This window comes from Prosopis cineraria, unplaced genomic scaffold, assembly GCF_029017545.1.
Source record: "Prosopis cineraria cultivar Desert tree isolate PC_DT_omini unplaced genomic scaffold, ASM2901754v1 PC1859, whole genome shotgun sequence".
NCBI lineage: Eukaryota > Viridiplantae > Streptophyta > Magnoliopsida > Fabales > Fabaceae > Prosopis > Prosopis cineraria.
Genome location: NW_026557184.1, coordinates 1 through 27,011, shown reverse-complemented (window position 1 = coordinate 27,011; position 27,011 = coordinate 1). Strand labels below are relative to the sequence as shown.

At 29.6% G+C, this 27,011-nt stretch overlaps 1 long non-coding RNA gene and 2 pseudogenes across 2 annotated transcripts; all 3 read right to left on the bottom strand.

The window, feature by feature from the left end:
- Positions 1 to 7,499: 7,499 nt before the first annotated feature.
- Positions 7,500 to 9,143, bottom strand: LOC129301033 (uncharacterized). Of its 2 annotated transcripts, XR_008590887.1 has the most exons (3): positions 8,974 to 9,143; positions 8,240 to 8,305; positions 7,500 to 7,689 (listed from the first exon to the last, which is right to left on the bottom strand). It is a non-coding gene; the product is annotated as an uncharacterized LOC129301033 (long non-coding RNA). The 2 variants fall into 2 exon arrangements; XR_008590886.1 differs by lacking the exon at positions 8,974 to 9,143 and having other exon boundaries at positions 8,240 to 8,378.
- Positions 9,144 to 13,278: 4,135 nt separating this feature from the next.
- LOC129301035 (class V chitinase-like) lies at positions 13,279 to 16,007 on the bottom strand (annotated as a pseudogene).
- A 3,099-nt stretch (positions 16,008 to 19,106) lies between these two features.
- On the bottom strand, positions 19,107 to 24,689 carry LOC129301036 (uncharacterized; annotated as a pseudogene).
- Positions 24,690 to 27,011: the final 2,322 nt, after the last annotated feature.

Here is a 27,011-nt window from a genome sequence, read left to right as displayed (position 1 = left end):
ATAGTATATATAATAAAAATAGAATTAACCAGAGTATTTACACAATTTATAAAGGAATAATATAAAAATTTAAATAAAAAATTTTATAAACACTTTATAAGAAATTACTTGGGACACTACCCACTCATCTGAGAGTCTTTTAAAAATTCTAGAGCTCGTTCACTTTAGCTTCTCATTTTAATTCCAATGGTGCCATTAATTTCCTTAATTATCAGTAGTGACAAAGGAGGGAAGGAAGAAGAAAGTGCTTACAGAATAGGGGAGAGGAAATTTCGACGCAAGTCAACCATAGCACTGTTAGAGGAGGAAGGCTCTGGCATTTTCACGGACGTCAGTCACAATAGAAGAAGATGAAGGAGAAGGAACAAAAGATGAAAGCCACACACTCTAGACCGGTGAAAATTACAGAACCAGTGATGAAGGATGAAGAGGAAACTGGCGAGAGGAGGAAGAATGATGGGAAGATGGTCACCGAAGGCATAGTAGCGGGGGCTTGCCAGAAAAATTGAAGAGGAATGTGGAAGAGAGAGAGAGAGAGAGAGAGAGAGTCGGTGAACTAGAATGAGAAAGAAGAATCCAAAATTTTTTTCCCTCCTCTACTGCGTGGATTTTTTGCCGAAAGAAGAAGTATAAATCTGACTATAAAGCTTAATTGGAAAATTACAAAATGGGCACAGGAACATTACAAAAAAAAAAGGCACAAGAACAATTACAAAAAAAGGCACAAGTAAAATTACAAGAAAGAGCACAAAATTTTTATATAATCTAAAACACAATAAAGCTAAATTTTTATTTAGTAAAATTTAAACTAAACCTTCAAAAAGTTACTAGCTTAAGTTCTACTAAATTATCACTCTCTGCTTGCTATAAAACTAATTTAAAAAATATGAATTGAGAAAAAGTTTTTATTTAATTTAAAATTTGGAGTCATTGCAGAATATTTGCTCAGAGAAGAATTAAATGAGACAAGGTAAATGGTTATTGAAATCGAAAGAAGATGAAGGGAAGCATGTGTGATGAGCAATTGGTAGAAGATGAGGTAGTTGAACTCTATAGATGATTCGAGGCACCTCAATAAACCATATGCTAAACCTCTAATTTAGCCTGCTTCAAACCATTTGTAGGGTTGTATAAGGAGTACTCTTTTAACTAGTGAGTGCTTGGGTCATCAGCAAAAGCCCATGTATTAACCAAAGGGCACATGTGAGTTTTAAAAGCACTCTTTTATGTTGAACCATTCATTAGGTTGGACATGCTGCACTCTTTTAACCGATGAGTACTTGGGTCATCAACAAAGCCTATGTATTAACCAAAGGGCACATGTAAGTTTCTACCTCCAAAAAGTACCTTTTACAAGTTATCCTTTATTTTAGGATGGAAAGCAATTCGTTCCAACTTCTATTCCATGAGAGAGAATGAGCGGAGATGGAGCCAAAAATGAAACTCTAAGCCACAACTATTCCCTGCTACAGTAAAATGAACCGAGCTGTCACTGTTACAAGCTTAGCTGGTTTAGTATTAGGGAAGATATTGATTAATGGGTTCAGTTTTTATTAAGAGGTCAACGACAGTCGTATTAAAAAAATTAATCTTTATATATCTTTTAAGAGGTAAAAATTATTTATACTTCTTTATTATATATATATATATATATTATTCAACATATATAATTTTATATTATTTATATTCTTTTATTATATTTTATTAAAACCATTTTGATTTTATACTATTTATATATGTTTTAATAAATCAAATTTTACATAACAAAAATTTCATGTAACAAATTCCATATGTTTTTTTAGTAATTATACAATAAAAAAACTTTTCATTATACATCATCCAAACATTTTTAATAGACTCCCTTTTTAAATTTTTCATCACATTTTTAAACGTTTATAATTTATTATATTTTTATAACCAAAATTTATAAATCATTATAAATCAATGTTTTTTTATAATTATACATTTAAAAGCACATTAAACTATAAATAATCTAAACAACTTTTAGTTTATTAAATTAACTTTTAAAAATTATCTAAACATAAATTTCATTACTAAAATTGAGTTTCATTAAACTGATTTTTATCAAATAAACTTTTGATAAAATGACTTTTGACCAATGGAAAACCAAACACGCACTTAACGGTAAAGTGGCTATAGTATGATGTTTACAAACTTGGCTTTGATCCTTTGAGACTTTGTTGAACCAGCAAAAAAAATTTGCTATTTTTTATTTTTTATTTTAAAATAAAAATATAATAAATTTAATAAATCTAGTCACTAATATGGACAATCTAAATTTAATATTAATAATTCAAATTATAAAATATTTATAATTTTTATAAATTAACTATTCACTACAGCAAAATATGTTTTTTTAAACCCACATATCTAAACTGGGTCATGCGCAAACAGTTTTAGAAAAGGAAGGCGATGGCATTATTGTAAATAAGTGAAAGGTTGAAGTGATATCTAAATCGAGTCATGCACAAACAGTTTAGAAAGGGGAGACGGTAACATTATTATAAGTAAGTGGAAGGTTGAAGTGATATCTAAACCAGTTCTTAAGGAAATTGGTTTAGATTATGATAACTAAAATAGTTACACATTATAACTGATTTAGATATTGATTAAATTTTTATTTTTTTTTATTATTGAAATAACATCTAAATCGATTATAATATGTAACTGGTTTAGTTATAAATTATAATTTTTGGGAAAAAAATCCGGTACATCTAAACCAGTTATAATTAACAACCAGTTTAGATATTGTTTTGCAATTCATAAAACAGAGTCTCTGTTATTTTTCATAGTGTGAAGCCTTGAAATTCAAACCCTTGAACCCAAAATCACCCATAATCAAAGTCGAAATCTTGAAACCCAAATTTTTGTATCAGATTCAAACTCTGAATGCTATTCTTGTGCCGTTAAATGCTTATTCTTCTGTGATTTATTTGTCCATTGGGTTCATGTTCTTCATTCATAGCTTCAATCTGGGGTTTTGCACAATCATTGAGCTTCTTCACCTTCACTGAGCATCTTGTTTGTTTCTCCTGCTTCAATCTTTTGCATTAAGTCGTGCTTCAACCTAGGTATGTTATTTAATTCCTAAGAAGCATCCGAAATTCCAATATCTAAGCTTCATCGTATCTATAGCTTTGAGGTTCAATTAGCTAATTAATTTTCATGATCTTCTATCCTTGAATCTGATTATGTGACTGTGAGTTTCATACTAGTTTTAAATTGAAGGAAACAGAGCTTGATATTGGCTTTAGCTTATTGTTTTTGAGTTGCGCATATAAGGTGTTTGTTGAAATGTTTCTTAAAATTGTTCTTTATTATATCCCTTCGCATTGAACTTGTGGAGTTAAGTTTTTTAACTTAATTGTGTATGAATTGTTGGATGAATTTGTGTTCTCTCTAAACTCAAATTAGGTAGTGTCAACATGGAACCCGTGTGTTGATTCTCACCTTGGAAGTAAGCACGTTTGCTTCTCCTACCGTCACTTGTTATATCCTTGTTTCTCTCCGCAATATATACATACATACATACATACATGTTATGCACCTAGCTAGCTATTGATTGGAGATTTCGTGAAAAAAGTGTAGCAGAATATGAATATGCGTGATGACGAAAACATAAAGATGAATATTTAATACGATATGACTCTGGCCCAAGAAATTTATTTTCTCTATATAAAATTTACATCAATTTATGTGCTTGAAACTGAACATGTTAGTCGAAGTTTTTATCTTTTTATATGCATATGTTCTCATGAAGAGTGAGTAAAGGTATTTGAATCTCATGATCCTGACCTGAAAAATTCATTTGCTGTCGTGTGGCACTTCTTAATCAGATTATCTGTATAAAAGTGCGTGACACGCAGAGCGGCGGTGTGGTTGAAATTCATAAGTAATATAATATTTTATAATTTAATTAAATAATTTTTCTATTATTATTATTATTATTATTATTATTATTATTTGTAGATGGAATGTAAATGAACAATCTACTACTGATGCGGATGAACTCTCTACATCAAACATTTGGATTAAATGTTCCTATGTATAGATTTTAGGAAGAATACTAAAAGATTGAATTGTTAGTATAACAGGGCGTATTCAATCCTTTGAATTGTTTATTTGTGTACACATTTTATCCTTTTTTGTGTTACATGTTTTTCTTTACCCGATATTAGTACTCATGTTAAATTTTCATAACAGTTGGCTTGTTAGAGTTTAGTGAAGAAGTAAATCTAATTTTAATCGTATGATATATCATTTGTTTGCTTGAAATTGCTAAGTTAAATTTCTTGTCCCCGATTTTTTCAAATGTCCAGTGATTCCTCTCCATTTCCACAATAAAAATTCAAGAAATTAGAAAATATTGGTGACTATTTATATTAGAGCTTTACAACAAAAATCTACTGAATGAGTAAGTTTAGGATAGGTGTAGTTGAATTAGAAAAATTTATTGAACTTATTTGAATATTGAATATTAAATGAAATTGTAAATATATTTAAATTAATTTGATTAAATTGGATTGTATTCTAGCTGGCTGGATATATATATTACTTTTAATTTGCAGTTTACAGCCTATCATGATTAGGTTAAGTGTAAAAATTGAATGATTTTTTCTAATAAAACAAAGTTTCTATAACATCTAAACTGGTTGTGGTCATAACCGGTTTAGATGTTAATAATATCTAAACCAGTTATGACGTCATAACCGATTTAGAAGTTTATTTTTTAAATATTAAAGTATTTAAAATTATTTTATTTAATTTTTATCTAAATTAGTTTTACAACTAGTTTAGAATTTGATTTATCTAAACCCATTGTATAACCGGTTTAGATATCTATCATATATCTAAATGAGTCTTATCAAACCGATTTAAATGATTAATTTTAACTGATTTAGATAATAATTTTAACCATTTAGATAGGATTTTTACACTGGTGATTACAATATATAGTTTAGATGCAAAATATTTAACATAATTTTTAAAAAATATTTTTTTTTTCAAAAGTGTTTGTTAATAGATATCTACACTATCTAGAATATATCATGGTTAATTTATAAAAAAAAATAATATTAAATTTAAAAAATTCATATTAAATATTCACTATTTAGAATATATCTATTTGGACCATTGATATTAATTTAGACTATCCAAATTCGGTGGCCAATTTTTACAATTTTTATTTTTGGTAAAAATAAAATGTTAAATCTAGATAGTCTAGATTTTGTTATTAGAGCAGTAGAGCCAGGGCTTAAGAGGAGTGAGGACAATTCCAGTGTTTACTATTTGTGGTCAATTCTAATTTCTAATTAGGATGCTTGGGTGATAATCTTCACATTTACATGAGCGAAAAATGGTCCAAAGCCAAATTGATTTATTTTCACCAAGTTTCTTCATTCTGTCTTGATTGTAATTTTGAATTGTTTAAATTAAATTTAACTATAAATACTAATTTATATATTTTTAAAAGTTATCAAATTTAATTTTTGGCAATCCATAAATTATCATGATCTCTTTATGAAAAAGAAAAAATTATATTTAGGTCCCACATAAAAAATTTATTACAAGATGCCCCATAAAATGCACAAAATACTCTCAAGTTTTAAATTTTGTGCATTTATAATTTAATTAGAGGCATTAATAATTAGGTAACGGTTATTTATAACTTGTAAAAGAAAATGATAACTAATAATAAATTGTAAATGGCCGTTGACCAGTTATCAATACCATTAATCAATTGTAAATGTGCATACTTTAGGACTTAAGCGTATTTTGTGAATTTCATAAAAACTTTTTGGTAATAAATTTCCTTGTATGAGACTGGACTTGGATGTAATTTCCCTTGGATAAAAGCCATTTCCAAATCAAGGATGTTGATTTTCTTCACTATATATTCCTCCAATTTTTATCACAAGACACATCTAACTACCTTATTTTCTCATTAAAACATAGAATATGTGGTTAAGTTATTAATTTTATCTGAAAATAGAATAAACTTTCAATTTTATCCCTATTTAAATAAAAAATTTAAATTTACATTATATTTTTTTCTCATAGTTAATGGGTTTAAATAGGGGGTAATATTAAAAAAATATAACTAATACTTCATCAAGCATTTTATATTGAGAGTTAAATAATTCTTTAAGAAGGCATCATATAATAGCCATAGAATAGAATACTCTATCCGTTTAAAAATATAAGATATTTTTTAAGAAGTTGGATGTTAAAAAATCTAAAGCATTTTTAATTTTTTGAAGTGTAATTATTACTTTTTTTTAAGTATCTCTGTTACTAATGACTTTATTTATTATAGAGTATTTAATAGAAGTAAATATAAAAAGATAGAATTAATTTAAAGTAAATAGTTATTTTACTGAAAAATATAAATTTAATTAAAAATATTTTATATTTTTAATACATGAGTATTTAATAATTTATTTTTTGAAAAAGTTGTCTTGTTGACATGGGACACGTAATTTAAGGAAGAAATCAAAGACAATCCGTACTTGTTAGCATATGCTTTGAAAAGGAAGAGCAGTCATTGCAAAACTACAATTAAGAAGGTGAGGACGACAATGCTGGGCTTTTTTATGCACTTTTTAGTATAAAAAAGAGACTAACGGTTAACACCACAAATTATATTTGTTTTATAAACAAGAAATGTTTATCCATGCAATTGGATGAAATATAAGGCAGACACTTCATTGTTTTTTTGTTTTCTACTAAATAATATGGTTCATTATAATTTATTTTAGTAAATACTAAGATGTGTGTGTAATAATTGTTTGTAATTAATTCTTTTAAAAATTGAGATTTAAACCATGGTATTGAAATCCGGACCGGACCAGTCGAGTCAACTCGAAAACCGGTGACCCAATCCCTTTGTTTGGTGAGAGAATGAATCCGTGTAACTTGTTAATCAGGTTATTATTTTTTCAGACAAAACCCCCGACATCGTTTTGAGAGATTTTTTTTCATTTTTAATTTTTTAGAGTGTTGAGTTCAAAAATAAAATAAAAAAAAGTGAAACCGAAGTCAAAAACTAAAAAATTAGAGGCAGAGCATGCTAAGTCCAATTCAAATTTTCAAACAACATTTGGTTCAGCTTTTCGTCTGTGTCTCTCCTCTCCCCTAACCTAATCGATGTCTCTTTTTCAGCTCAGTCTCTATCTCTTCTCCAGGCTCTAGCTCTATCTCTGTCTCTGCTGTCTCTGTCTCTTCTCCAGCTCGGTCTCCGTCTCTTCTTGTAACACCCTCAAATTTACAGACCGATTTTTCGCAAATCATTAATTCAACAAATCATTTTTTTTATTTTTTTTTATTGAACCCTTATCATGGTAGAAAAATTTCTACCACGATACATCCAAGACAATATACCACAGGTCTTAAAATATCTCAAAAAAAACAATTAGAACCATGAGGGACAGACAGGATCCTCATGGCATGATATTTAAATCAGGTCATGAATCAAGAGGGACAGATATAATCCTCTTGGTCATATAAATACTTTTAATAAAAAGGATTAGAGTTTACATGCTTCACAAAGAAGATATGTCCTAAGTTGGCACAAGATACATTGTATAATCCAAAATAAGAGGCAACGTAAAAGATGGTGTCTCATACACCATAGTTACACCTCTGGTGCTTTCTCGGCCGGACTCGCTCCTGTAAAAATGTTAACCACGGGGAATGAGACTTAAAAGTCCCCAGTAACCAAAAATTAATATGTAATGATGCATGCGGATGTAACTAATCATGCGATTGCTAAGTGGGCACACAAAACATTTAACCGAACAATATTTTCAAACAAACCGAACAAGTATTTAATTGCATGACTGCACCTTATATCCTCTTTTCACCATGCTCGGACGCCAAATCACCCGGCCAAAGGTGAGTTGGACCAAGCGACACGCCACTCATTGGGTCCAATGAGGGCTTACCACATGGTAATAATTAACCAAACAGAAATTCCCATTAACACCATGCATTAAAATACCCTGACAAGTCATGCATCATTCAAATATCCAAATAGGAATATATCCGAACAATAATATCTCATCATGATAAATAAAAATAAATTTTTGACCCACTTGGCAATAATTTCAAACAAGTATATAACAGTATTTATTTTCAATAATTCATAGTTTTTCCAAACAACAAGTCAACACATAACTATTCACAAACACACTCATCACAACACATTAATAATGGTTACCTTGTGTCTTGAATAACAAGTTCCCCTTCACAACTCCTTTTTCACCACTATCTTTGTCAATATAATCTACATAATTATTTCACAATACTATATATTAATTTTACATTAAAATAAATAACTCTAATTTAAAGAGTTAGAAAGTCTTAAATCTATAATCCATATTAACACTAATTTAAGATTTATGCCTCATTTAACTTCCCAAATTCTTTTCTAAAATTCTCGTACCCTAATGAACTATTTTTTTTTTATCCTCAATTCACTTCTAGTATCACAATTTCACCCTTCTACATTCTAAAAATTCATCCAAAAATAAATTAAAAATTTTAGAATTATCCTGAAGCCTCAAATCACCTTTCTATAACCTCAAAAATACATATTCATACTTAAATAAATATTTAATAATCATAGGTTTATCCCTACGTCTCAGATTCCACATAAATTCAACCATATAGATCTAGATTTTAACTCAAAAATTCTTAAACATGAGTTTCAACCTCAAGAAAATATTCTATAATATTTATTATATCCCTAAGAATTTTAACCTATATTTTTAAATCCATCATATCATCAGATTAACTATCCTATAGAAAAAATCCTAATCAAAATATTTACTCTATCCTACAAAATAATCATATCACTAGAAAGCTAATATTATTTAGAAAATAACTATAAAATTAATTTTGTAATTAAATAAATTTTTAAATGCTAATCTAAACAGAAAAGTTAGAACATACCTGAAGAAAAAGAAAATAATCCCCCCTTGTGAGAAAACGCCGAGCAACGTGAGAGGAAGAGAGAAAAATAATATAAAAATGGGATTGTGAGTCCCAAAATTATATAAAAAAAACTATAGGTTTGAATTTAATTATTCAAACCTTTGGGCCAAAAGTTGCAATTTTCTCTAAATTGCATCTTAGCCTCTCATGCTTCCTAATGCACACACCCCCTCCTTTTTATACATGAAGGCACCTCTTCTCTTCCCTCATCTAACCAATGTGGGACTTAGAAACAACAACCTTCCACCCCCCCTTTTTTTTTTCCTTCTACCTTCTCTTTTTTTTTTAACACACACATAAAAAAAATTATTTATGTATTATATCTTAACTAAATATTGCTTATGTGGTTTTAAATTTAAATTTTTAAATTCATAATTAAATACCTAATCATAATATTATTTCTAAATAACCTCAAATAATATAAATTCCTATTATTATCATTTTTTTTCTCAAAACCTAAATTCCACAATTTCTTTATTATATAAAAAATCAGGATGTTACAATCTGACTCAATGGTACCAGACTTCGCCTCAACTTCGTTAAGGTGATAGAGGTTGGAGGTTCGAGTCTGGGGAGGTTCCAAAAGACCCCCGTGAGGGTGGGGTGAGGAATAACCACTGTACCACCAGTGGGAAAGCCGGCATTACCTTGTGAGAGGGAAGTGTCCAGCGCCTGGGAAAAGACCCTGGAGAGGCAGTGGTGACCTAGGAGGGCTGTTACATAAAAGGCGCCTTTTATGTAACAGTACGGAGCCACCCCTTGGACCTCGACTCGGTACTGGACTCTGGCCCATCACTGGACCAAAGCCGACTTTCCCACAGGTGGTACTGTAGTTATTCCTCACCACTGCCTCTCCAGGGTCTTTTGGAACCTCCCCAGACTCGAACCTCCAACCTCTACCACCTTAATGAAGTTGAGGCGAAGTCTGGTACCATTGGGTCACTTGACTCAATGGTACCAGACTTCGCCTCAACTTCATTAAGGTTGGAGATTCGAGTCTGGGGAGGTTCCAAAAGACCCTGGAGAGGCAGTGGTGAGGAATAACCACAGTACCACCTGTGGGAAAGTCGGCTTTGGTCCAGTGATGGGCCAGAGTCCAGTACCGAGTCGAGGCCCAAGGGGTGGCTCTGTACTGTTACACTTCTCCAGCTCTATCTTCATCTTTGCTGTCTCCGTCTCTTCTCTAGACCTTTGAGATTGAAGGGTTGTAATTGTAAGGATATATATTTGAAGTGTTGTATTTTATTATTATTAGACTTTTGAGTGGTTGGATTTGGTTGAATGTTTTTATAATTAATGTCTTTTTATTTAAACTGTATTATTTTAATCATGATCGGTTTACCATCGATTTAACCCCTGGTTCAATCCCGATTGAACCACTAACCCGTGGCCCAGTGTTATGACTGGTTCAATAACTGATCCAATTTTATGTATCTTGGTTTAAACATTTTAATCCATGAGTTTATCGGTTAGGATGTAAAGGAGAATTTCCAAAACTTTAAATTAGTGACTGGGAGGTCCCTAACAAATTTTTTAAAACAATAAATTATAAATATCAATTTAAATAATTATAAATAAAAATTTCATATACATTCTAATAGTTACATTTGAAATTTAAGTAATTTATCTATAATTAAAATTTCTAAATTTACACTTATTTGAGTTAATATTTATAATTTTCTTTTCAGTTAATGTCTTTTATTGTTTTTTTTTTTGAAATTCTAGGCTATTATCTTTGTTTGGTCCTATTAAATAGGTTATATATCTAAAAGTCCCTCTACTATATAACAAAATCTTGTTATTAATATTATAAACATATCAAAATGGGAGAATGACAAGTAAGGACCCTAAAAAAATTATTGTCAAACTAAAATTTCTTCAATACTAAAGTTTCCAAATTCAATACTTCTTTTCCCATATCTTAGTACTAAAATTCTTAATTCGATATTAGTTTTCTTACAAGATCGTTACTTGTCAGTCTCCCTATTAAAGTCCACTTGTTTTGTTTTGATTGGAAGGAAGTACGTTAAATATGAAGGAAACATAATCTTAAATTTCTATACTTTGCTCGCATATTGTTATTTATCCTTGTATTTTTTTTATGTTTTTTATCCTTATACTTTTATTTTTATTGTCTTATGTCTCTCCATGAATTCCATGGTCCCTATACTTTATTCATGAAGAATCTAAAATAATAAAAAACAAAAATACAAGGACCAAAAACACTAAAAAAAATATAAAGACCAATAACAAAATGTGAACAAAATATATGAATTTAAAATTATATTTTTTCTTAAATATATAAGTCTTACCAGATATATATACAAACATATGTTTAACCGAGATTGGGCCTAACACTAGTTGGCAGTCCGATGCCTAGGTACGAGGACACATGAGGCCATCTTATCATTTGCACAACTCTCCTTGCATTACATGCCAAACTTAATTAAGAATTCTATCAAAAAAAAAATTATAAATTTAAAATATGATTTAAAAAAAAATATATGCAAACATCCCTTGAGTAGGTCAAATAGATTTAGTTTTATTTTATATATTGATAGATGATAGGTTGACACTTCTCTTTTTTTTTTTTTTTTGAGCAAAAGACACTTCTCTTATTTGAACTTGAAAACAAGTGGAGCAACGTAACTCCCATAATCCTATCAGGCCACGTGTTAGATCTCAGCTTTCACTTTAAATAGTAAATTGCAGTTTGAATCTATCATCCCCATGTTTGAGAAGCTGCCAGTACAATGAAAAGAAATCTATTAGCACCTCAAAAAATGTAAAAAAATAGAAATAAAAATAAAAATTCAGAGCATAATCAAATTGAAATGTTGAACTTGTCTTTCTGCGTTCTGGCTATTCTGATCAAAATCTATTTTGATTTTTTGAGTGAACAGGGACAATTTTACAATTTTAATTTAATTTTTTTATTTTATTAAATATTTTAAAATTTTAAATAAGATGAAAGGTTTCATGTTTTTTTAACGTTTTCAATCTTTTTAATGCTTTCTTTTTTTTTTAAGTCTTCTGATTTTTTTAGTTAAACAAAAAAAAGATATAGTATTGTTTAGAAAATCTCTGAAAAAAACCATACACATTTATTTCTTAACTGAATAATGTGAAAATTGAAAGAAAAAAAATTACTTTTTATTTGATTTTATTAGTGCTATAGAGTGATTAAATTCTGAATTCGACTTCATGTATAAGCATTTTTTGTAAAGCAAATTCACAGTATATGAGACGAGGCAAATAATTTTTTATTACTTTTTCAAAGTTAAGAATAAAAATAATTTAAAACAAGTGAAATTTAGTGCAAAATTAAAAGATTAAATGTATAATTTTTCAAAAATACAATCTTGTATAATTTTCTTTTTTCAATACCAAATGTGCTAACAAATGAAAAGTATAGTATCTCACAGTAGAATTGATATAATTTTATCGAGTTCAGCAGAAAATAGTTTATCAAGTTTTTTTAATATATTTTTATTTAAAAATTGATACCGATTTAGTAAAAATAATTTCTCATTATTTTTCAAAATTTATATAAAAAAAATAGGCATGTTCTTTAAAATTTAAAGCATCAGTGAAGAGCTAGTAAACAGTGGGCTATCTAAGTTGTATAGGCTTGGATTATTTGAAATCAAGCCTTAAAACCTTTTTATTCTAAAATCAATAATTTTTTTTTTAAGTTCAGCCTCAATTTATTAGGCTTAGGGCTGATATTTTTAAAATTATGTTTGACATTATACTATCATATATTTATTATCTAAAATATAACTCATAATTTTTAAAATCTAAAATAAATGATATAAATCATAATTTTAAAGTACACACACATTTAAAAGTCTAAATTTAATAAAAAATTTAAAATACTTCAAAATATTAGGCTTAAACTAAATATAGACTTAAATAAGTAACTTCAGTCTGAGCCTTAAAACTTAAACAGCTCATAAGTCATTCTATATAAAAGTTCTTTAATTTTTGACGCTTAAATTAAACAAGGGTGTGAAAATATTATTTGAGGGCCCAACAATTATAAATGAGCCTATTGTTTTTTTCTGGGCTGAAGAACTGGTGTGATGTGAATGTTTTATGAATTACTTTTTTTTTTATATAAAAGTTTAAGTGAGTTGTATATTGATGGATGACTTGTTAAAAAAAGTTTTACTGTAAAGGTTGATCCAGTAAACAAAAAAAATGTTGATTTTAAACCAAAAACAAAAACAAAAAATGATGACAATGGATTGAAATGTTGAATCACTGACCAGTTTTGGAGAGAATCCAATTAAAGTCTTGTTCAACGTTCCAACAAAAATATCCAAGCAATCCTCTTTGTTTCGCATAAGCAGCTTTTATCATCGTAACCATACCAATCCGATCCCTTCTGCGCGTAATTCGTCACATACGTCGAATTATAGCACACCTTCGCACCCAATGGGACAATATTCTTGTACTTCACAGCTCCAACCGCAGGATTCGCCGCCGCTGCGAACAAGCCACCATTGTTAGGGTTCTTCAATCTCCATTTGTACCCATAAAATGGCAAACCTAGAGCCAATTTCTTTGGTGGAACCGATTTATTCCATTTCGAAATCCCTTCGTCTCCACTGAACTGTCGTCTTGGGTTCATCAATGGAGCAGGTGGCCGTGTCTCATTCGGGTACCCATCTGGTATGAACAGGTCATAAGTCATCACGTTGATCCAATCCAAGTTTGTCGCAATCTCCAGAAATGCGTAATAGTTCAATGACGAAATCTGGTCTGATCCAGCCACTGCAGCTGATAACAGCAACACTGCGTTTCCAGAGGATCTTGATTCTGCAAGTAAAGAAGATCGCCACTCTCTGATGAGAGAACCAAAGTTGGTTCTGTCTGTGTCTGAAGATGGTTATTCCCAATCGAGGTCAATTCCATGGAAGTTGTTACTTCTGGCAAGTTTGATGGAAGAGTCAATGAATGATTTGCGAGAACTGGCACTGCTCGCCATTTGAGAGAAGCTTGAACTCACAGCGAGTCCACCCACCAATGGACAAGAGGGTTTTAACAGAAGGGTTCTTGCGTTGAACTGTTCGAGTGAAGGATGAGAATTGGGAAGCTTTGGAAGAAGAAATGGTGACAGTGTTAGTGGTGGGATCAAGATCTGCGACTGCACAGAAGAGGTGTGTGTAATAGGAAGCTTCAATGTCTGAAGCTGCGAGGCCACTGTCTGAATTCCAGTAACCTCCTTTGGCGACAGATTGGGAAGAACAGAAGCTGACTTGGAGGATGAAGACAAAGCAAGGTATTATCAGAAATGGAAACTTTTTAGGAAAGCCATGGTGTGAGAGAGAGGGTGAGACCAAGAGGGAAAGATATTTTTCAAGTTGGAGTTTGATCACTGTAACATAACTATGTTACCCCTTATCATGAGGCTTTTAAGCCGTGTAAAAAATCTCTACAATGCAAGTTGCAAGTACTATTAATTAATGGTAGTCAGGGATAGAGGGACTAGCAAAGGCTACACTCTCCTAAAATTTTATAGTTTTTTAGGGTTAAGATGTGGGAATATTCATTAGCTTTTCTTAGAAACTTTTGTATATTTAAGTGTTCGATTTAAGAAAGTATAATAAATTATAAAAATAATTAATTAAGTAATAAATTTTAATCATAATTAATTATATTATAACACAATTTATTTAAATATTATTTTTTTAAAATTAATTTTAACAGAATTGAAGATATTTAGATAATTTAATCCTAATCAATTTTAGTCATATAAATTACTATATAATTTAATTTTTAAATATAAAAAATTAAGTTTTTGAGGGTATAAAGTTTAAATTTTATTGAAAAAAAAAAGATAAGAGAAGAGAGTTTAGTTTTATTTTTATTCAATGTTGTGTTTTTTTTATAATTTTTTTAGGCTTTTTTTTGTAATTTTTTCCAATATTTTTGAGTTATTTTTTTCAAAGAGCTGATTAAGAGAGCTTTCGAAAAAAGTGTTTAACCAGTAATCAATTTTTAAATTTTTTTATTGTTTGGATATTTTGGCTCAAAAAATCAATTTTAAACTCTAAAATTGATTATTACTCCTATCCAAACACACGCTGAGTCAACTACAAATGCTTATTTACTTTATAAAAGAGCTGGTAAAATAGTTTCATGTTAACAGTGTAATTATAAGGATATGCTTTCTTCTGTTTTATTTATAAAAGACCTTTTAAAAATATTTTTTAGTCTAAAATATAAAAAATTTTATAATAATTAAATGAATTTTTCAATTTTAACTCTTTTTGATTAGAATGAAAATATTTAATATAGTTATATTGTTATTCAAAATTAAGGATAGGAATGAAAGTACATATCACTTTTTTATGATATCAAGAAAAAAAATTAACTCTTTTTTAAAATACGTAAAATGATTGAAAGTGTTATACAATAAAGATACAAAGGATTTGAGTTTAATGGATAAGGGATGATTAGCTTATTTTATAAAATTAATATATATTTTTGTACCATTATTAATTTTGATAGACCAAAAACTCCTCAAATTTTTTTTGGATATTTTTATTTCTTAACTCTTATTTTTAATATTATATGGATATTATTAAAATTTTGATTTCTTTAAAGTTTATGAAAATTTTATAATATATATTAATTTCGGACCGTTTATTATTAAATTCCAGCTTTGCTCTGATTAGTAGGTGTGAGTTGGAAAATTGGAGTTGTTTGATGCTTTATTTCAAGTCATCATCCTCATAATTGGCACGATGGGACCAAAAAATGAAATAGAAATCACTCGTATCAGAAATATTTTGATATAAAATTCTCTGGATCAGATAACATTTGTAGCTCTTTGATAAATAAATTTCCCAAATTGTACTAAAAAGCAAACTTAAAACTCCTACGTTTTCCATTTCCATTCTTTACCTTATAGTGGTTCTAAAAATGTCATCTTCGTGTAAGTCAATCATGCATATCTCAATCTCTCCTTCATCAATGAACATGGAGACAACATAAATATATCTGTTCATCATAAATAGAATACCTTCGCCAAATTGTGTGCGCTATGCTGAACAATATGTCAATTTATAAAATTAACAATAGATAATCATCAGCAGTTGGTTCTAGTGAGAAGAGCCATGAATACTCAAGAACAAGATGTCAAATTCAAATTTATGTGAAAGTAAAAAAAGTACTTTTGAGAGGACTATTTTTATTTACATCAAACAATACTTTAATTTAATCAAATTAGATAATTATATAAAAAATTAAAATTCATAAATTATAAATGATATTGCACAACTTATTTGTCATATACTCCCTCCGTATAAAAATATAAAATATTTTTTGAAGAGTTTGATGTTAAAAAATTTAAAGTGTTTTTAATTTTTTAAGGTGTAATCATTGCCTTTCTTTTTTCAAAATGTCCCTATTATAATAACTTTATATTTATTATAAGGTATTTAATAAAGATAAATATAAAAAGATAGAGTTAGTTTGAATTAAGTAACTACTTATTGAGAGTGAAATTTGATTAAAAATATCTTATATTTTTTTTAACAAAAAGAGTATATATATATATATATATATATATTTGTAGAAGTGGTAATGGTTGAAATTGCTTGCGTAATTATCGTCCTTACAAATGGATTCCCCTGGATCTTCCCTATGGCCTCGGAGAACTCATTCTTGTCAAATTACGTGATAAAAGTCCACTTTCAAGAACATGCCAATAGATCAAATTGTAATTGATATGAAGAACATACTTAATAACTTCTTAGAAACTCAATTGTACTGTGTGGTTTAGCCAAATTTAGTTTTTAAAACAATTGAAAAAATTAATCATTTAGTTTCTGTAGTTTTGACCCAGTTGTAACTCAGTTCCTGAACTTTAACTCATTATAACTTAATCCCTAAAATTTTCACTTAGTTGTAAATCAGTTTCTAAACTTTGTCTCTTGCAATTTAGTCCATGAAGTTTTAATCCCTTAAATATTGGTCCCTTTATTTTAAAAAATAAAATTATACAAATTCAAAATATTTTAAATTTTTTTACTAATATCTTAAATTACTAAACTCTTTTAATATTTATAAATATTTAAAGTTTAAAATATTTTTAATTTTTATAATTTTATTATTTAAAATATAGGAATTAATATTTAAGAGATTAAAACTTCAGAGGTTAAATTGCAATGAGCAAAGTTTAGGGACTGATTTATAATTAAGTCAAAATTTTAGAGACTAAGTTATAATGAGTCAGAGTTCAAAAATTAAGTTACAATTAGGTCAAAACTATAAGAATTAAATGATTAATTTTTTCAAAACCATTTAATGTTACTTTATTGATCAAGTTTGAATCTCTGATAAAACTTTTCAAATGGATGCTTCAAATTAATGTGCTCTAATTTGCCTGTTGGTCTTCGTTTTCTACCCTAGAAGTGGATTGCTTCTTTTCTTTTTTGTTATTTAGGGTAGTATAACCTTTAAATAAAAATATTAAAAAAATTTATTTTTATTTTTTTAAAAGAAAAAAATTAAACATTTTAATTCTTAGAATTAACATATTTAATCAATCAAATTATAAGAACTTGAGTAAAATAAAATAAAATACAAAAAATCAATTTAAAATTGAGAAAAAAGTAAAAAGAAACATATTAATCTTCCAATTTCATTTTTTTAGGGGTTTTTGCAAATACAATCCATATTATAGAATCAAATCAAGTAAACAATCTAACATTCATTATATTTTATATTATCGCTAATTTATTATATTTATCAATGATATATTATTGTATATCAATGATAAATCTTTATAAATTTTTTAATTTTCAATTACAAATCTCTTATATATTAATATAAATCGGTCACACTCTCAAATTTTTAAAAATTTAATTTATGTTTTTGGGTACAAAATTCTTTTTAACTAATGAGTCAATTTATCCTTCTTTTTATTAGAATTCATTGTTTATATATATATATATATATATAATAGTTGCTTCAAATTGAGGGAGTATGCGTGTTGAAATTTTAGAATTAGGCAAATAGGACATAAATAGAATTAAATGATGACGCGGTTAAAGCATTGCGTTTACTATGTTTAGTCAATTCTGAATACGCTGCTGGATAAGAAAAGTCTTCACGTCTACTTGACTAAATGACATGGTATAGAATTAGAATTAGCAGTTAAACCAATATCTTAATCCGTCTGATAAAATACTTTATTTATAATTAATTTAATTATTATTCAACTATAATTTTAATCATTAATAGTTGAGTCAATACCTGATTTAATGGTCAGTCTAATTTTTAATATCTTAATAAATGACCATAAAAACGAAGACTTTCTTCATCACCGCCATTCTCCCTATATAAAATATTATGCGCAAAATAATAATTTATTAATAAATGTTATTTTAAAATTATTCTTGTTTAGTTCACTCCTTATCCTTTTATATCTTTTTCTCTTTCACTCCTTAAAAATTAAAATTCCAAATTATATTTAATTGGCTTCATTCATATTTGCAATTTTAATAAAAAAAAATATGTTATGAAATACTTGTCTATTCAATCACTTCCAACATATTTTATTAAAACTAAAAAAACCTTAAAATTTATTAACTCTATCTCAAAATTTCACAAGTTCTCAATTTTATCCATGACAAATATACATATTTTAACAACATATTTTTTTTCTTTAACATTTAATGGAAGATAAAAAAAATTTATAATAAAAATTTAATAATATAACTTATAACTTGGATAGAAAATCTTATAAATAGGATAAAAAAAATAGAGTGATTACCGTTGATAATAGTAAAACTTGGTATAGACGCGAGAGGGAGGGAGGGAGGGAGAGAGAGACCGCCACACTATTTACAAGACTAAGTGCAGGCTTCCCAAGATTCTGTTTTGTCTTATGTATGCATATGAAACTGATGCCTAGCTTATTTGAATTGAAACAAAAGTGGAGCAACATAATAACTCCCATCACAACATGTGTTGACATATTTTATTTATCGCTGGCCAAAAGCAAAAACATATTTTATTTATCAATTTAATTAATTATTGACCCGTTCTATTCATTTTTTTATATACCATTTGAATTTTACAAACGAAGGGTTCCATCACTGACACCAGAATGTCTCCTCCGTGAGTTCATGAGAAGTGCTCATCAGAGTACATAGAAGCATTTTGGCCCAAAAAATAGAGAGAGAGTACATAGAAGCACCTAGACCACCATTAAGATCAGAAATTACAGTATCGAAGCACAATTCATCCTGCAGAGGTCAAAAGTGGTTCATAAATGTGTTTTGCACAGATTTCTATATGAATTGTGCTCATCCTCAATTGCATTGAAATAAAATGTTCTCTTCTTCTAGTGCAGCTCTATCTTCCACAACAGAGACCCATGATTCTGCAATCTTAGTCACTCTTCCTCCTACGATCTCGACCAACGTGAAGCCTCGCATTGTACCGTTTACCTCTGGGGATGAGAAGTTCCTCTTGCCATCATTAACTAACTTTTTGACCCTTGGAACAATGGCCCCATTCAAGTATATAGTGTTGTCATTGCCAACAACAATCATTTTCCTCAAGCCATTGCCATGGGCAAGCTCTTTATGCATGTGACCAAACACAACCAATGGAACAGACACTTGGTTCTCTTGCAACAATGATATTGCATGTGCTAGATCTGTCGGACAAAGATAATAATCTAGAGTGAAAAACAGCATTTGAATCTCTATCTCCATCATATTTGGGGGATTTTTGGTACACTGTCATCTAGACCTTGTTTTTTTTTTTTGAATTTTTTTTTATTGCACATAGATATTCTCCTATTAAAAGCAATCATGTTTAAGACATAACCAAGCATTACTTGCAGGCACCTCTTCTAATGAGATTATTTTGAATATTAAGTGATGTCTAAGATGCCTGTAATCAGGATATTGACGATAATCGACGATGTCCAAGTGATAAAGAATGAAACCCCATTTGGATGGTAAACAATAAAGATGTAACACAACACCACTTTCAACTTCATCAATTTTTCCATTTTAAAAATATGGAATGTCTCATTTCTTTGACTAACTGTCATGCCAAACATGGCAATCTTAAATATCCAAGAGATAGCAATTAAAGTGAGATAATAGCATAACATTCTCTCCTAAATGTCTTAAATGCAAAAGGGCTAGCAGATTCACTCGTATGATTCAATAGATCGACACATAGTAGAATAGATTATTGAAGCCTTTTCAATGAATAGAACCATCCAGACTGAACTTGAACTATGACTGCTAAAAACACAGGACTTATCCTAAATAAAGAGTGGAGGCCTAAAGAATATGTTACCTGAATCACCATGATCGCCACCACCAAATACCCAATCTTTACCACAGATGTCATTTACATCAGAACCAAGACCTGCACAAAGGATAAATCCATAAACCCCTTTTATGTTGGATTGTGAGTCACAAAACAAAGTACACTGACAAAGTACATAACACAAACGGAGAGGATCACAAGTTTCAGCTATTGAAATGTCGACGCACCTGTTGGTCCATTATGACCAAGTAATATAAGAAAATGATCCTCTGGTGTGCCAAGAGCAGCTTTGTGAATTCTCTTAGCACTCCCATCCATGTTTTCCACTCCATATCTAAGAGAAAGCTCATATTAAACAGGTTGAATTTTGGCTAAAATGGAAGCTTTACTAACTGTAAAGCTCTTCATAGCAGAATTCATATCAAAAAGCACAAGAAGCCATTTGACTATACCATTATTCTATCCCAGTGAAGAAGTTTAGAAACTTTAGTGAGCTAAAACAAGAGTGCTCGTACAAGTGAATCAAGCATTAGATACATCAAGATTTAACATTATGACCAAATATTATAATCCTAAAACTAATATTTAGAAGTGATCAAATTGGAGAAGGGAAGCTGAGAGGGCCCGTATTCTTAAGATATAGAGGAAGTCAAAGGGGAAGAATAACTCTATGGAAATACTTGAACCAGTCTAGAAGTTTACCTTCAGTCCATAGCCGTAAGGAACAGTATTTTGTGATCTTTTGTAATGATGGGATCTTTTGGGTAGATCGATGTGTCAGTCACTGAAGGTATTAGTATATTTGTTTAGGAAGGAGGCTGAGAAGAAGACAAGAAGGAGACTGGAATAGTAAGGAGAGATGCCTCTCGAATGGCAATGGGAGTGAGACTCTTGTATGGAAGCTGTAATCTGTGGCTAGAGTGTTTTATCATCTTCTAGGGGAAATAGGGTTTTGGGCCAGAATCAGGTTCCCATGTACATCTGATTCGGTTATTCATCTCATTATATCAAACCTAAGTATTTTCCTCTCATTAATTGCTGTTGCTGATTATACTCTTGCTGTGATTCTGGTTTGGACACATTAGAAGCTTAATAGGGATTAAAACAGGAGGTGGAAATTAATAGGCATTCTATTCAGAAATACTATGTGGAAAGAGAAGAAGACGGGGGAGGGGTGGAGGGATTCCTTGTGAGCAAGACTAACCACAGACAAAAAATATCATTTAGAGTAGTAGTCTAGAAGCGACCCAGAAGAAAAAGAAAATTACAAGGACAGAGATTTCTAATATTCCAATTGTTCATAACTGTTTTTCTTCTGCAGCTCACCTTGCAGACAGAAGTTCTTTCCGGTATAACTGCTTCCACCACAAAAAAATGGTCGTCCACCAACAACGCTCACTTTTACCAGAGGAAAGTCAGAACTCCGATAAGCCACATGCATCTCACCAAGGCTACATATCACATTGGTATATTCAATTGTCATTATATTTCTCATGCTACAACAATTTGAGCACTGGATGAGATATCCTAAAAGTAAAGCATCATGACTGGGAATAAGTAGTTTGGACTAGGGAAGACTTTTAGTTGTCAGTATTCTTCTCTGATAATTGATCACTTTCAAAGTTGGCAGTGCCATTCAAAAAGGGTACCCTAAAAGGCTTCATGTGTAAATTTCGAGTTGCTGACCAAACCAATCACTCGAAAGTCAACCGATAGATCTTTCTAATTACTTCCCATATTTTCTTATTATCACCAAAAACGTTGCCACATGGACTTGCAGCATACCTATACTATGTTTTTTTAGATAAACTTAACTTATACGGGTCTACTAATCAATCATATTTTAATAGCACACAAATTCTGAAAGAAGTTAGTTATTAACTGTCAAAGAAATGAAGTGCCACATGGAAGACCACCACACGGCATTTCAGTGATGAACTTTTAACCAAAATATGAAAAACCTGGCCAACCTTTACATGAAATTACATTTGAAGAAAAAAAGGATAATTAAAAAGGAAACAGTTAATTTGATGGAAGGGAGAGAAAAATTTCCAGAATCAATAGGATGACTAAATAATTAGCTTACCACTCTAGTTGGAGCTGAACTCGATCCTTCTTGCTAACATTCAAATGAAACAATTAGTTTAAGCAATGAATATAATTCAGAACTTTTAATTTAAACATATCATACACAAAAAAGTTACATCAACTTATCCTCATGTACAAGCTCAACCACGTAAGGGAGGGTGGATTGATTTTTGTGTGTCTCAGGGGATTGAATTTTTGCTGGACCACATTGTAAAGTTCATTCTCTTGTATCCAATCAGAAAAGAAAACATGCAAACCCTCGAGCAAAAAGCTAATTTCACAAACTCTGGACAAAGCAAAATTATGTAATACAAAAGTATGCAATACACTGTGACAGGTTAATAAAGTGAGAAGTCGAAGTATTTAAGTTACTCTTAAACCACTCAACTGCTGAGTTCCTGATGAACCCAATTGTAAATGGTTCATGTGGTTGTAAAACTGGCCCATGATAGTTGTAAGTGAATCCCCCTCCCTCCCTCCCTCCGCCCCACTTTCTCGAGCTGTTAATGTGCCATTGTTCATGGAGGATTTTGAGGTGCAAGAGCGGAACCTCATGGACCTATCAGTGCAAATACTTCATGCAAAGATTCAGCCGAAAGGCACGACAAATGTACGCATGCATACCCACACATGGACACACGTGTGCATGCACCCACTCAATCACACACATTCAAGATGACTGCACTTTCAACAATCAAAACTCATTCTCCCACCAATAAAAAAAAACCATTTATAATTAGGTTCATAATCTAATCAACAGCTGGGTGGTTTAAATAACTCAACAACTTCAACTTTCACTTTATTTACCTATCATTATGATTCAAGAAAAATGTAACTTTACCTTCCTGAAAACCGATGGGTAAACCAGGCATCATGGTTTCCCAATACAACTGGCTTTAGGAAATTCAAGATTTGCAACACTTTGAACAAGTTCAACATTCTCCTCACCAAAATCACCTAACAAAAATCAATAGAAAATCTTAAACAAGAAGTAAATAATAAAAACAATGAGAGGGATTGACTGTAGAACAAAGAAGCAAAAACAAATAATGGTTAATCTCAAACAAAGCCAAACTTGGCTGCACTGACATGTTAACTTCTCGATGTGTCTGTTAATCAATGCTAATAATAGAAACAAGAACTCATGAGTTATTTACACATGTAACAGAGAAATGCCCTGGTTGTCAGTCTGCAATATGGACACAGATTCTTCACACATGTCCACTGGCTTATCCTCAGCAATTACATATATCAAAGAGGAAGCAAAGGCACTCACATATGTTAAAAGAGAAAAATCCTAAATTGATAGGTTTTGCAAGTAGTAACAATTGAGACTTGCCTGTAAACAGCACCAAATCAGGCTGCACTTCAATATAAGTGCATATTAGAATGAAAGATGGAATATGCATCGAATGCTTATATTGAATATTTATATAGAGCAAACAAAAGTTGCAGCATTAAATAAAATCACATGATTAAATTCAATTTGAACATTTATATTAAACAGCTAATAGCACTACTACTGCACTACATTCTTCTTTGGATCCCCCCTTTCTTTTTTTTTCTTCGCTCCATGCGTTTTCCCCTTCTATCTGCCTTATTTGCACAGACAATAAGTAATTAAAGTTATTTCCAATTTTGTGACCAAGCTTTTATCTTAGACAACCATCATTCTCCCTTTTCTAACTAAAGCTAACCAGCTCGTAAAATGTGTGTGTGTGTGTTTAACCAACTTCCAGTAGATCACAGGAACATCTATCGATTTTCTAGAAGGATTATATAATTTGCCTCGTATCAACTGACAAAAAAGTTTAGGTGTTTTATGGGGTTCGAAAGTCACCAAAGTAGCATATAATCTTCAGGTTTCGCGATTTCCATTCTATTTGACCATAAACACACACGTATAAGGTTGATTGACACGCCAGCAGAATAAATGCAAATAAGAATTAAGTCAGCACAGAAATAAGGGAAGAAAACTAGAAAGTTTTAAAATAAAGAGAGTACCTGCAAAAACTGAAGTGCCTTTGAATCTTCTTGCAAGTTCCAACAATCATGCTTCAGTAACAAAACCCCAAATTACGAGTAGGCAAACGAGAGAAACGAAAAATGATGAAGGAAAGAAAAATTTGTCAACGAAAAGAAGGTTTTTCCAGTAGACATGTCAGAAAACCCAAATGGAACGAACGGAGGCTTACCACATCACCAACGATGGCAATTCGAACGGAAGACGCGGCCATGGAAGAGGGAGAGAGAGTTGGGTTGGCTTGACCGACGAACTCAAACAGCAGCGAACAGAAGAGATTGTAGGCGCGTGAAGGAACGCGCCTATCATGGGGAGGGCAGAGTTAGCTTTTGACTTTATGAACCTTCGGCAGCACGATGCTCCTGTTTCCTTCTATTAAAAAAAAAAAAATACTCACGTGATCTAAAATAGAAAATATTTTTTATAAATCAACATTAGGTCAAAATGGAAAGAGACTATGTAAAATTTTCCCCCAATTATCTTCATTAAATGTATTATGGAAGCAAATTATATAAAAAAGAAAGTAAATGTAATTAAAATATATTGAGTTTAAATAGAGGCAAATTTGAAAAGTAATAGCCTCTTAGTTCCTCAATCATTTAAATCAATTTTAACTACGCTTCTTAATTATTGTTAAGTTAGTTAAAAAGGAAATTTTGAAAAGTATAATAACCTATGACTTACTCAATCATTTAAACCAAGTTTAACTATTTTTCTTAATTCTTATTAAGTTGGTTAAAAGTGTCATATATTTTAAAACTAAAAGAAGTATTCACTTCATTTTTTATTATAAGGCATGTTTATTTATCTCACTAAAATCAAGAAATACTAGTTAAATTATTAATTTTATGTAAAAATAAAATAAAATTTTACTTTTACTCTTGATTAAATAAATTTTTTTTAAATTTACATTATATTTCATAATTAATAAGTTTAAATAAAATAAAATTAAAAAATGTGATTAATACCTCATAATGTGCCTTATATTAAAGACAAAAAAAATATTTTTAAAATGTGTCTAATAATAAAAACTAGTAGAGTAAATAAGTAACTGCTCATGTTTTAAGTCATTCTCAACCACACTAAAATTAAGAGAGGACCATTAACCCATTAAATTTATCTTAAAATTATAGAATATTCTAACTTTCTTCTGTTAAATTTTGGAAAAATTGCCTATAAAGACTCCACTAAAAATTTATTCGCCCATGAAAACTTAGGATATATTTCAAAAAGAAAGTCATTCGCTGCCAATAATTGTGGAAGGCTGAATGACAAAAATTGTCTTTATTGATTAAAAAAGTAAAAAATTAAGCAAGATTCTTTGCTATCAATATTTCACACACGATTTTATTGTCAATATATCGCAATGTTTTTCATTATCATAATTTCATGTCAATATTTAATATAAGATTTTTTAGTATCAATATGCCAAACATCCTTAGTGGCAATTTATTAAGTTTTAAAGCACGTTTGAAGCATAGGTGATATTGTTTTCGTATATTCATATATCACTTTTACATGTATGAATATCAATTGTTAAAATCATTTATAAACACCTTTGGATGCATTTGTGATATTTCTTCCACGATATACGACTGTTTTTCAATGAAATGCAAATTTTCTTTTATATATTCAAATATCACTTTTGCATATTTAAATGTCCCTTATTAAAATCTTTTATAGACACCTTTAAATGCATATGTGATATTCTTTCACAATATCCAACTAATCTTTGATGAAATACAATTTTTTTATATATTCAAATATGATTATATATTTGAATATCCCTTATAAACCCTCTTTTGATACATATGTGATGTTGTTCTATGATATACAATAGTCTTCAACGAAATATAATTTCTTTCATATATTTAAATATTATGAATGTATATTCTAATAAATGAAAGAAAAATTGTATTTCCTTAGGAGGTGGCTACATATCGTGAAAAAGAGTCACATATGGTCTTAAAACATAGTGTAAAATTTTCATGACATCCAAATGGTTGTTTGAATAAATGAAAGTTGAAGTGAATTGCTTTTAGGATAATCAAAATGCATATTTGAATATAATTTAGAACTTAGAATTTAAATATTGCACTAATGTTTTGCTTTCAAGATATTACAAATGTGTATATTGAAAATTTTTCATTTGTCATAAAAATGTTTGAGGATATTTTGACAATGTAATAATTATTTAAAAAATTTACTCATTTCTCATGAAAACACCTATAAATATTTAAATTGTAAAATGGATACTTTGAAAATTTGTTCATTTTTCATAAAAATACTAAAAGATATTATGAAAATGCAAATGATTATTTTAAAAATTTACTTTTTTTCATGAAAATATCTATAGATATTCTCAAAATGCAATTGACAATTTTGAAAAATGTTCATTTTTTATGAAAATATCAAAATATGTTCTAAAAAACCAATGATTATTTGAAAAATTTACTCATTTTTTATGTGAACAACACCTTTGGATATCTGAAAAACATAAATGATATTTAAACATTTGCTCATTTTTATTTAAAAATACTAAAGGATATTTCTTAATGATCACTATTGTTATATA